The sequence below is a fragment of the Larus michahellis genome, chromosome 5, assembly GCF_964199755.1.
Source record: "Larus michahellis chromosome 5, bLarMic1.1, whole genome shotgun sequence".
Lineage (NCBI taxonomy): Eukaryota > Metazoa > Chordata > Aves > Charadriiformes > Laridae > Larus > Larus michahellis.
In genome coordinates, this window is record NC_133900.1 from 34,646,995 (window position 1) to 34,659,627 (window position 12,633).

A 12,633-nucleotide genomic window follows, 5' to 3' on the forward strand; every position below is an offset into this window, starting at 1 on the left:
AAATTATCCAAACTCCATAAGAAGCAAGAAGAAACTGGATTACAGTTATTTTCCTGCTGTGTTCTGAGACTCAAGCCAAAAAAAAAAGCAGGACATTTGTCTGGTGGAAAATAAAGTGGGATTTTTTTAAATTCCCAATGTAGTGCTTAGCTATAAAGCCACTTATAATAGATGGCTCTTATTTCATAATAAGAATGTGATGAAACTGAAAATGGTCTCCTTACACTGCCAAGATGTCAAGAGTGAAACTCCCCCAGAGCCCTAAATATGTCTTAGCAGATGAAAGTCGCGGATCGGCATACACTTGCTGCACATAGATGTTGGCAGTCCCTATTAATAAGTGCTTGCACTAATCTGTTTTTCAGCAGATCAGCAGGGCACAGGCATCTCTAAAACCATGCATGGAGGATGCAGCTAATTGTATCACTGCATATGGTGATGCTGTGCTGGAAGCAGAGCAGAGCAAGAGAGGAGGAGCTGCCACTCTAGGAACTATTTTTCCAGCCACAAATCATTTCCCTGCATGCTGGTAGGTCTATTTGCCTTCATCTTCTGCTCTCCTCCGTTCTGACCAACCCATTTCACCTTGAATATCTTTCTCCAGGCCCTAACAACTCTTGTGCAGTAACTGATGGTCTGTACCTCCCCCGTGGGTTTTGGGTAAAACAACTCATATCAGGGAAACATCTTTCTCTCTTCTCCTGCTATAAATATGGTGGCATCACCTAAATATGATGTTTATTCTATTTTGTTTAGGCAGATGAAAAGTTTGTTAAGGGTTGGTTATCAATTCTGATAAAGGCACACAGGCTACCCGTAAGCATTTAAGCAGTATCCTGCATTCGCAGGAGCATAATACAGAGAGGGAGCTGCTGCTAGTGAAATATAACCATTCTTGCATTGAAGTTATAGAAGAAAGTTTAAAGGGGATTTCTATTATTGTTATTGGAATAATAATAAAAACCAGCAGCACATGAGGCACGGTCCTTTTTATCACCATCCACCACAAAGATAAAATTATATGGTATCACTACATTTTACTTCCAGTTCCCAAAGAGAAAAAAAAAAGCAATTTTACTGTGGAGCACCAGTTCCTGGCAGCTCTGGAAAGTGTTTTACAATATGGAAATGCAGTCTGCAAACCCCTTCTCGCTCAGCCCTTTTTGGCTCCTGGGCTCTCGTCCTGGAGTGGCCCTGGTCTGGTTTAGGTAATGGATGGGAAGTTGAGGGCAGCCTCTGAGCCCCACTGAAACCCTCGTTAGGGGATTTAAGTGGCAGAGAAGCGGTGCAAAGGGCTGGCACGAGCGTGCCTCCTTGGACACATTTATACTGAGTGCAGAAAGCACTGATCACAAGAGGTAAAGCCCAGAGGATGCAAATATTGAAAACAAGAAAAGATTGCCCTGTTGACTTAGTTGCATCCTTCACTTCCTCCCACACACTTTAATTTTTCTGCTGAAAACAGATATACTTGTGGGAAAAAAGTAAGATTTAGGAAGGCGCACTGGAGAAAAAAAAATTTTTTTTTTCTTCTACCCTGCAACCATAGCATCCAGTTTTCCTTTTAAAGAAAAAACCCACAATTTTTTTCACAGATCTTTCTGGGAAGAAGTTTTATACCTATTTGTTCGGTGTTAACTGAATGCAGACAGACATGGTTGTAAATCCAGAGATAGCACATTCATAGTATGGTGTTATTTTTTGAACAAGAGGGAGAAAACCCAAACCATTATTGGAAAGAAAAAAACCCACAACCAAAAGAGTCATTGGAGTGGAAGTTGACAAACTCTCCTATTATTAAAGCACCAGCATTCTTCCAGTACTTATAACTATCATGACACAGGAACACTATTAATCCTTTGAGTGTGCCGTTTAAAGGTAGTGACACATTACAGAGAAAGCATTTAAAAATACAGCCTTATTTATCCAAAGCATATTTGGCTTTGGCTTTTTTCTCTCCAGACTGGGGAAAGCTACTAGCATTTTGCAATTTAAAGTTGTTTTTGTGTTAAAGTTTTAAAGAAAGAAAATAATCAGTTAATCCGTTAGTATCCTAATTACAAAATATGAAGTGGTTGCTATTGCATCTCAGCTCCCCTCCGGATGCAGTCAGCAACGGGTAAATATTGGACCCTTATAACTCTTTGATTACAGCCCTTTACATTCTTTCTGGGTGAGGTGCTACACCATTGGAGTAGCTGGATTTTGGTCTTTTCCTCTCTATTTGCAATTGTTATTTTCCAAACACAGGTTTTCATTGAGCATTTGACTTTAAACATATTATTTAACCAAGTGTTTATCAAACACCTGGAAAATCACTCTCCTTTAAAAATTTTATGATGGAAAAGCAATTACCCTTTAAGCTGTGTTTCAAAGTCACTTCCCAAGAATCCTTTGGAAGCAAGCCTCAGCTTTCTCTCCTGCTTAACACCCAATGTCACCCAGCCAACATGTAAACTATTGCTGATTCTATTTTTTTAGGATCTAGTAAGAAAAAACAGATAATGGGTGGTTTTTTGCAACCCATGGCTATTGGTAACTGAAATCCTTAAATACACCAGGATGGAGTTAGTTTCAAACATTTCTATTCCCCACCAGTATTTAAATTTGCATAACTATTAGAGCCAAGTATGTCTTAAGATTTTTCCATACAACAAAAGCAAAGAGCAAATATGAATCAAAGGCCTTGAGATTCCACATGAAAGAAAATATAAATTAACAAGTCTGTCTGTCTGTCTAAGAATAAAAAAAAGAAATAACTTTATGGCAAGGAAGCGGAAAAAAAACCCAAACCAAACACCACTAACAAGCAAGAAACAAGCCAACAATCCATGTCCAACAGTCTGTACTCATCTAAATACAGAGAGACCCCCAGCCATTAGGATTTTGAAGGTGCATTAGGTAGTAAGCAAGGATGCCAGAATTGCACAGAAGATTGCCGAAGGGTGATGCTCTGGTGAGGTTAACTTCATTTTTACTCAGGGAAGCAACATGCAAAGGCTCAATGTTTATAATGCAAAACACTGTCTTTGGGGTATTTTAAAATAGGGATCAAAGTTCAGTTTGACCAAAAAGACCAGAGCAGGCAGTCAAATTCCATTCTAGATTCATATCCTGAATTCCCAATTCACATATTCCAAAATTTTAAGGTCTGGCTAATTTGTGCCAACTCGTTATGTCATCATATTTTTGACAAGAAGCCAAGTTAATCAGCATTTACCCACTCAGCTGACCTCAGCACAGTGAAAAGCCTAGTCACCCTCCCACTCTGTGGGCAAGGCTGGAGATGCCAAGTTCCCCAGCTAGCCCTTCCCTCCCTCTTCCACCCCAAACACTGAGAATGGCAAAGAGAAGCAAAGGGACTACACTTCAGAATTACCTTTTACATTTTTTCGCATACCATACACCAAAAGAGAATCATCATAGAATAGTTGACGTTGGAAAAGAGCTTTAAGATCATTGAGTCCAACCATCAGCCTAACACTGCCAAGTTCACCACTAAACCATGCTTCAAGTGGCACATCTACACATCTTTTAAGTACCTCCAGGGGCAGCAACTTGACCACTTCCCTGAGCAGCCAGTTCCAATGCTTCACAACCCTTTCAGTGTAAAAAGGTTTCCTGATATCCAATCTAAATTTCCCCTTCCGCAACTTGAGGCCATTTCCTCTCATCCGATTTCTTGTTACCTGGGAGAAGAGACCAACATCAGCCTCGCTATAACCTCCTTTCAGGTAGCTGTTGAGAGCAATAAGGTCTCCCCTCATCCTCATTTTTTCCAGGCCAAACAACCCCAGCTCCCTCAGCCGCCCCTCATAAGACTTGTGCTCTAGACCCTTCATCAGCTTCACTGATCTTCTTTGGACATGCTCCAGCACCTCAGTATTTTTCCTGTAGTGAGGGGCCTAAAAGTGAACACAGTACTTGAGGTGCAGCCTCACCAGTGCCAAGTACAGGGGGATGATAACTTCCCTAGTCCTGCTGGCCACACTATTTCTGATACAAGACAGGATGCTGTTGGCCTTCTTGGCCACCTGGGCACACTGCCAGATCATATTCAGCCAGCTGTTGACCAACACCACCCCAGGTCCTTTTCTGCTGGGCACCTTTCCAGCCACTCTTCCCCAAGCCCGTATCGCCGCATGTGACCGCAGGACCCAGCACTTGGCCTTGTTGAACCTCGTACCATTGTCCTCAGCCCATCAATCCACCCTGTCCTGATCCCTCTGTAAAGCCTTCCTACCCTCAAGCAGATCAACACTCCCACCCAACTTGGTGTCGTCTGCGAATTTACCAAGGGCGCATTCAATCCCCTCATCCAAATAATTGATATAGATATTAAACAGAACTGGCCCCAATACTGAGCCCTGGGGAGCACCACTTGTAACCAGCCACCAACTGGATTTAATTCCTTTCACCACAACTCTTCACCACCATCCAACCAGTTTTTTTACCCAGAGAAGAGTACACCCATCCAAGCCATGAGCAGCCAGTTTCTCCAGGAGACTGCTGTGGGAAACAATGTCAAAGGCTTGGCTAAAATCTAGGTAGACAACATCCACAGCCTTTCACTCATCCACTAAGTGGGTCACCTTGTCATAGAAGATCAGGTTAGTCAAGCAGGACCTGCCTTTGATAAACTGATGCTGACTGCGTTTGATCACCTGGTTGTCCTATACGTGCTGCGTGGTGGCACTCAAGATGATCTGCTCTATAACATTCCCTGGCATAGAGATCAGACTGACAGACCTGTAGTTCCCCAGATTATCCTTACGGCCCTTATGAAACAAATGAAATTTTTCTACAAACTCATTAGTGCGAAATTGTCCACATTACCCATATAAAACCCAGGTGAAGGGCCAGTAGGCTAGGCCACATTCACACACATGCCCACGAGGTAGGCAAACAGCCTCTCTAGAGCACAAATTTCTTTTAGTTACTCTTTATTATGCTCTATCTCCTCCTTGTCCCACCATGACGAAGGATGCTGAGCTGCAAGGCTATAGCATCTGAAAACAGCAAGTCGGACACCTCAGTGCAGGGGGGAACTGAAGGCAACCCCAGCACTAGCCATGCCCTCACCCACCAGGACCCTGTCCCCCCACAGTACCTGAACACAAGAGACAGAGCCAGGTCCTTTGATGGCCCTGGACATAGCAAGGGGTGATCCGGGTCTGGAGAGGCCAGGCAAGAGCAACAGAAGACAGAGCTGGAGACAAAGGTTGGAGAAAGGTGTGCTCAGAAAGAAGGAGGATATGTTCAGACCTGATGTTAAATGGAGCCCTGGCCACCTGGGTAGAATGTGTGGGTAGAGGTCCCAGCTGGGTCCTCTTTGGGCAATTAAGGCTCATTAGCACACTCAGGTCTGGCCAGAGAGCAGTCAGGTTGGTAACAGGTGGGAAGCTCACAAGATTACTGCAAGACCAGAGCTCATGCCCCAATTTATTTTGCACATGAAAACTACATACCATAAATGCAAACAACAAAAGCTGAGACTCTCTCAAGGTCCCAGGGACAAGCTGCCTCCCTTAATTTGCCCTGGCCGGGGAAAGCTGAGGACACTTAGCCCACAGGCAGCTCCTCCAACTATAATTGGAGTATAAATAAGTTAATACAAGACACTGTTGACTTCCTCTCTTTTTCTTTTCAACAAAATGTACTCTGTTAAAGTGTTCTGAAAGTTGAAAGTCACTGAATTTAAAAGCAACAGATGCTTTATACTGGAGCACTGAAGGGAACGGACTACGCTGGGTAGGCTGGCATAAGTACGCTTGGGTGTCTCACAAAAGATGCAAGACAAATTCCAAACAGTAAGTTATAGCAGGTGCAAAACTCATGTCCAGTTTCTGAGGTTTATCAAATCTCTGCAGGGAATGAAAAATGAAATTAAACTAAAAGCTGTGATTTGGTCAAGGTCAAATACTTTTGAATGCATTTTACCACCGTTTAGGATTCTAATTCCTTGTTAAATCACGAGAAAACAACGAGATTACTCTCAGTATCAGTTGGCTAAGCAAAAGACTGTCACACATTGCCAATTAGCACATATATAAAGGCACCTAACCATGAAACATTACTGTTTTTAATAATGGATATTACTGTCTTCAAATTCTCTAATGAAATTCTCTTTTTGCAAACATGAGCCTCATCAGAGTTATACTGATCCCTCGAGAGACAAAGCTATTCCATAAATATACACTCCATTACCAACACTGCAACATTTACCAGAAAAAAGTACTACTGAGGACTACTAAAGTGGACTCTCATTTCACAGTTCCCAGTAGTGAAAATGTAACGTTTTAGATTTGTTCTTTGGACCAGATGCTCGCAATGTGTAAGATACTACTATTGGCTCCTGGATTAAAACAATCTCTTTTACAAATTGTAATTAAGTTTCTTCTGTGCTGTCACAGTGCCCATGTAATCTATCCTGAAGCATCTCCTGCACTCTCCAAAGTGAGACAACAGCAGCATGAGACGGGTACATACAATGGAGTTCAATGAAGTTTTAAAATCCGGCTAAAACAGGGGACAGAGCGTTGTCAGCCACAGCCCAGCTAATAAATGGTGTTATTTTAAATAAAGGTAGGTTTCTGAGCCAGGGTCATTCTATATGGAAAGCGTATATGTCAGAGGAGGCCATATACAAGTCACATGCCCTAAAGAAATGTATCACTCATCTCCCTGGTGAAAAGTAACGTAGGGATCCATTCACAGATTACTTCCGTCCCTCTTTGTAAGAGACACTTTGGAAAAAACTTTGGAAAAGTCCTCATGTTCTTCCAGGTATCACATGGGACAAGCAGCATGACCAGATGCTGTGGATGAGGAGACAATAAATCCTAATAAACATCAATTTCCCATCCCAAATGATTCCGATGGCCAAAGGTGGAAAGCAGGACAGGCAGGAAAAGAGGGAGCAGCCAGTTTGTCAGGTAAATCATTGCCTACTTCCCATTTACCTCTCTGGGTGAAGCCCACACGCAGAGCAGATTTGGAGCAGAACGGCTGTTACGGAAATCCACCTACAATGAAAACGGTGATGAAACACTTGTAAAATAACTTCTCCGGGTAACTTGGTGGTTATATAGTGGCAGAAGTTTTCCGAGGGTGCTGCTCAATCATAAACACGGACAATTTGGAAAAACCTGGATTAGATAGATTTTAAAGTCTCAAATAATATGCTTCTTTGGGAATCAAGAAGAGGGTGTCATCTGTCCTCTGGGCACATATATTTAGAAGCAGCTTACCAGCCAGGATGTAAACCTGAGGACGGTGGTGGGGACAAAGGAAAATGCCAAAATCAAGCAGGCAAAAGATAAATGGCTGGGCTGTGAGAAGAAAGCAAGGTTATACTGTGAAATAATGAGAGCGTACAGCATATAGAGACTAAAATTCCTCCTTGCTGGGAAGCCCATACAAAATCTCCTTGCATAGACTTCTTCCTCCGTATGCACAAGGTGCTCTTCTCTGTGAGATGGGCGATGTTAGATTTTCTGAGCCTGAGCATCACAAAATCTTGCACGTTTTGTCAGGAGTATCACGTAAAAAAAAAAAGAGCCTGGGAATATTAGAGCCCTTCCAAAGTTCTCACATTTAGGGGAGACTCCCTCATGCTGGATTAAGTTTTAGGCTATTTTGGAAAGCTCTTGCTCTTTTGAGGAGGGATTTGGGTGTGTATTTCAATACGAATTACGTAAAGAAAAGAAGAAAAAAAAAGCCATATGTTCCCCTCAAGAAATCAGGGGGTGCATAAAACTCACACATGCTGGCCTAAGGAAAGCACTTGAGCTTTTCTGGTGGCAGACAAAAACGTCTTCAGCACAAAGGTGGAGACGATCATTACAACCATAGCATTAGGACCAGTATCCGCTGCCTACCTGATTTTCATGACAGGGATTTTCATGCTCATCAATGTAAAGCCTGCACTTTTGTCTGGTAGAAAGTATGCATGCGGGCACGCGTACCTCCGTGTGCTCAGCATAACAAGATGCTTCACTTCTGGAGCCTTTAGAGTTGTACTGACTTCATTTGTTAGGCTTTGCACATTTCAGCAAATGACGTGTCACCTCATCAGTGGAGTCTGCCGTGCTGGATTGTGCATATAGGATTAGAAAATTTAAATCTTCTGAGTAAAATTTTGTTTGTCCCAAAGCACCAGCAACTTTTATTGCATAGAATTACTCCCACAGCCCTTAAGAACAATTTTTCTGAAACCTTAAAACAAAAGCACCTGAGTAATCCTGAAAATCTTGAAGTTGAATCCATACAAAATACTCCCCATCATAATCACTTTTCAGCCAGAGACCACGTATTTGTTCGTCCATGCCCGAGGCAGCTGACAGGGCGGCTTGCCCATTTCCCTCAGCCCAGGAAGCATTATCTACCACACCCAGGGTTTCTTACAGGTCAAAGCTTTTTCTTTCAATTATAAACCTTGGGCAAAATGACAAACAAAACAGTTCTTTGCTTAGTTTGGGCTACCACCCCGCCTCTGAAGCTCCTTCCTTTCAGTTTCTCTGATCCAGCGACTATTGCAGGACATTGCCTGAAACTTTGATGGGGAGAACCTGGACGTGTTTCAGACAGGCTTTGTCACTCTATGGGGCTGACTGGTCAGAAGTCTCTCCAGCCTGCATGAAGACCTGCTTTTTGTGTTGATAAACCTCTCTGTTTGGTGCAGAATACTCATCTTTCTGTAGACCGGACTCTCATGGCTTCAGAGCTTTGTCTGGTTGCTTGCAAAACTGAGGAAGAAATGTCTTTCCCAACACGTGCATAGATGTCCTGATGCCCCTCAAACCCTTATACCTCTCTGAGAGACATCAAACCTGACACTGTATAAGCTGGACTAACGACAGAGCCAAAAGCTGTCCCTATGTGCCTGTCTGAGGACTCTTTTATGACGGATTTTTTTGACAGATTTGGGAGCAAGAACAGGGCATGGATCACCTGCCCGGATCAGTTACCTATATTTTCCTTTCTTGCCATTTTGTAGGCCATCACTGTTCATGAAATGTTCCCATTTTATTCTCTGCTTGTAGAGAACATCAATAATTCCAGTGTGCCAAAGTGCTTTATTTGACTTACAAGGCTCTTCTTATGGAGCAATGGGTAAGGAAACATTGATGAATAATATATAAAAGGTCAGACTGTGCAGTTCATATCTTGCCATAAAATTTAGTAGGATAGATTAAAAAAAAAAATCTAGCACCGTCAGTATTTTCTTTTGTCCTTTTCTGGAAAAAAAAAAACATTTTAATGTTTGGTCCCCTTGGAACCCGTTGGCGTTCTCCCTCATCCTGTCTATCAGCATCTGCTACCCGAACCATCCACGAAAGCAGGAAACATCGTAAAGGTTTTCTGATCCTCTTCTGCAGTTATATCACTGAACCTCCTGGCTATATAAAATAAAAATCTCCAGATAAGGAAATCAGCCTAAATAAATACTTAGCTTAAAATAAAGGTGACATCTTCAGGAAAGGCCAGCAGCTTTTCTTTTGCCATGGTCAGCTCTCGCATAGTTTAGCCAAAGCACTTCCATTACTGTGACTCCATTTCTCCTCCCACCCATCTGTCTTCCCTGTTCAGAGTGTAAATCCGTTGAGTGAGGGACTCTCTGCATGCTTTAGCACAGGACTTGGACAAAAAGGGCTCTGGTCTTTTGTAAAAACATGCTAACAAATAAGAAATATATGGGAGAAGTCTTACTTTGAATTCAGTTTCATTTGGAAGTTTGTCTTACCGTAACCTCAGCATCAGGTCCATTGCTCTTATTTAATTTGTATCTGTTAAAAATGAAATCATCAAAGGACAGATTGCTGTACTAACTTTGTAGTATAGAAAGGCATTACAAATGTCCCCTTCCCCAGAAATATTGCAATATTTTACATACATAAAATAATTTTTCGTAAGATAAAAGTTAATTTTTCTTGGACCGCGAGACGGGACAGTACCAGGATTGTCCCCTTCTGGCTCACAAGTGATCAATGCATAGTGTCTGAATTGATTTTTTTTCTTTGAGTAAATTAACATTCTGAAGTAGATTTTTATGAACCATGAATATAGGCATTGACAAAAAGAACCTTCATAGCTCTGCTCTTTCCCTGACTTTGCTCTTTATTCCCGAAGTTGCTTGTGACAGCTTATTCATTCCCAGGGATTGTTTATTCCTGGTAAAAAGAGCACACCCACCCCAGTGCAGAGATACATGCAGATAAGTAGTTTTTAACCCAGAAGGGTGGGGAATCACTTCTAGAGGACCACAAAAGGATAACACAAAAAGAAATTTCAGATGCACTGATCTAAAATATGCATAATTTCTGAAAAGATTCTCATTGTGACTGGAAAAACCTAGGGGTTCAACAACCTTAAAAATATTGAAAAATTCTGACATAGACAAAACTGTATTTTTTTTATACATCCAAAACAGATCTTTTATAAGAACATCAGCTATACCTTCCTAAACAGCAAATCTGGGGCTACTAATATGCCTGACTGTTTCCTGAAGCCAAGGCCTTCCGATAAAGATACTCTAAGAAAATCTGGCCACATGGCGACTTTAACTTGGCAGCTTCCTTTTGTACTGTTATGGTGTGTTGTTCACAAAGTCACTGGTGTCCTCACAGCTTGACAACTGCTGAGGCAAGGAGTTTAGCCCAGCAAAGTACAGCGCCACTGACCACAGAAGTCCTTGATTTCAAATCAGCCAGATGATGACTTAAGACCAGAAACACCAAATGAAGAGTGTCAATCTAGTATGCCTGATGTGCCAAACTAGTACTCTCACCAGAAAATAAGGAGTGCTATCGCTGAAGCTTGAGTTGCCGACTGGACATCATTCTTCCCTTCCTCCTGTGCCAGAAAGCTGTCCATATTGTGTAAAAGACCTTGTTTCTTGGTTTGCTTATAGTCGGATAGGTGAGGAGTCCTGGAAAGTCTCTCATCAAGTCAGCAACTTGGCAGGAAGCAGACAGAGTAATTTGCCAGGTTTGGAAATTCAGTGGGGATTGTGTCAGGAGACCTCAGTACATGCTGATGAGATCTTGTGCTGCTGTCTAGCCTTTAGTAGTTGAATCCCTTGTTTCATCTTCTGCAGTGGGAGAATATAGAGGAAATTCTCTCTCTCGAAGGAGAGTCCCTCTTAAATTACTACAATGCAGATCCTTTATCTGAATCAAAGGCTATATACAATTATACTTTGGCTAAAACTAAACCCTCTAAGAATGTTTGGGCAACAGCAACAAAGGGTCCTTACTCTTGAGTGTGCGGATTTACTCTATGTGAAAAATTTTGTCTCATTGTGTGCCGAAACTGGTGCACATTGCACAGGGTGACCTGCTTGCTGTCCTTCACATATGGTAGGGAACACAAGCCGGGCTATGGAAGTGTTGTAGCGTATTGCTTTTTCTGCTCCATTTTATGACTCAGCAATAGTTACCTGGAAATTAGATTGAAAAAATTTTAATTATTAATCAGTAATTGTAGCATAAGTCCCTCAAAACAGTTCAAACCACCCTTTAAAACATGCCCTCTCTCTCAAGGTAAGAAGTGACCCACCCCTAGCACAGAATTCAGCATCCAAATATCTCCTTCTGCTTTTCCGTTTGTGATGAAATAGCTGGCTGAACTCTATATAATTTATGATATTCATTCCCCAATTTGTCCCTCATGTCTGCCAAGCCTGGTTGGTTCAACTTGCTCTTGACACTCATGATAAGTGGAGTCACCTGAAACAAATACTCTGAGCACCCCTAATAACCAGAGGGGGAATCACCAGCTGAGACCTATAAAACCCTCTTGTAGTTGTTACATGCATATCCAACCGTCAAACACAATATGTGCCAGTATGACATTTAGATCCCTTAATACTGGTTTTCCATCACGGAAACTATGACCAATATATCAGGATCTTTTACACAGCAACAACTATTACTAAATTTAATTACTTCATCTAAAAGCCGAAGAAACCTTGTCTTCCAAGTGGTTTCCTTGTGGTCGTCAGATTATTAACCTCTTTAGCTGTGAAAGAAATTTAAAAGCACTGTTCACTTAGAAAGGATCTCATTTCACATCTGTGGAATGTGGAGAATTTCTGAAAGAAGGAAAAATATTAAGCACAGATGTTCTTCCATTTATTATCCTCAAGACAATGCATATAATATATTAGTCAGGTTTGGAAAACTTCTCGCCAAGTGTTGATCTACAAGTGAAACCTGCAAATAATTTAGCGAGGATTGGTTATAGGACTGTCTATAGTCAATCTGTCACACATTAACATCTGCTTGGAGAACTGTTGGTAAACATTGGTATACAAAGGTAAGAGTTAGTTTATGCCTGCGTCTGCAAAATGTGCTGATGGAGTAAGAAGACCCTTTCTTCTCAGCATGGTTACACCCATAGGGCATAAGGATGACTGTCCCAGGATATGATTCAGGGACAGACCTCTACTAGCTGAGCTAGATAACTAGGGGCACATTGAAGGACTGTGGTCTGTAAAGCCCCGTGGGAAAACAAGCCAGCACCAGTACCTCACCATGAAGTGAAAGGGTTTGGAGTGTCAGAGTTGGAGTAAAAGCAGCTGAGACCCAACAGAGGGAGGAAGCTCAGCGGATGGAGTTGTCTCATCCCACC

General features: G+C 42.0%; 1 protein-coding gene across 2 annotated transcripts in view; it reads right to left on the reverse strand.

Moving 5' to 3' along the window:
• BMPR1B (bone morphogenetic protein receptor type 1B) overlaps nucleotides 1–5,249 on the reverse strand; it is a 269,885-nt gene extending 264,636 nt beyond the window's left edge. For both annotated transcript variants that reach the window (XM_074589519.1, XM_074589520.1), the window contains exon 1: nucleotides 5,111–5,249. The gene's annotated coding sequence lies outside the window, so the exon portion shown is untranslated. The remainder of the gene's footprint in view (nucleotides 1–5,110) is intronic.
• Nucleotides 5,250–12,633: the final 7,384 nt, after the last annotated feature.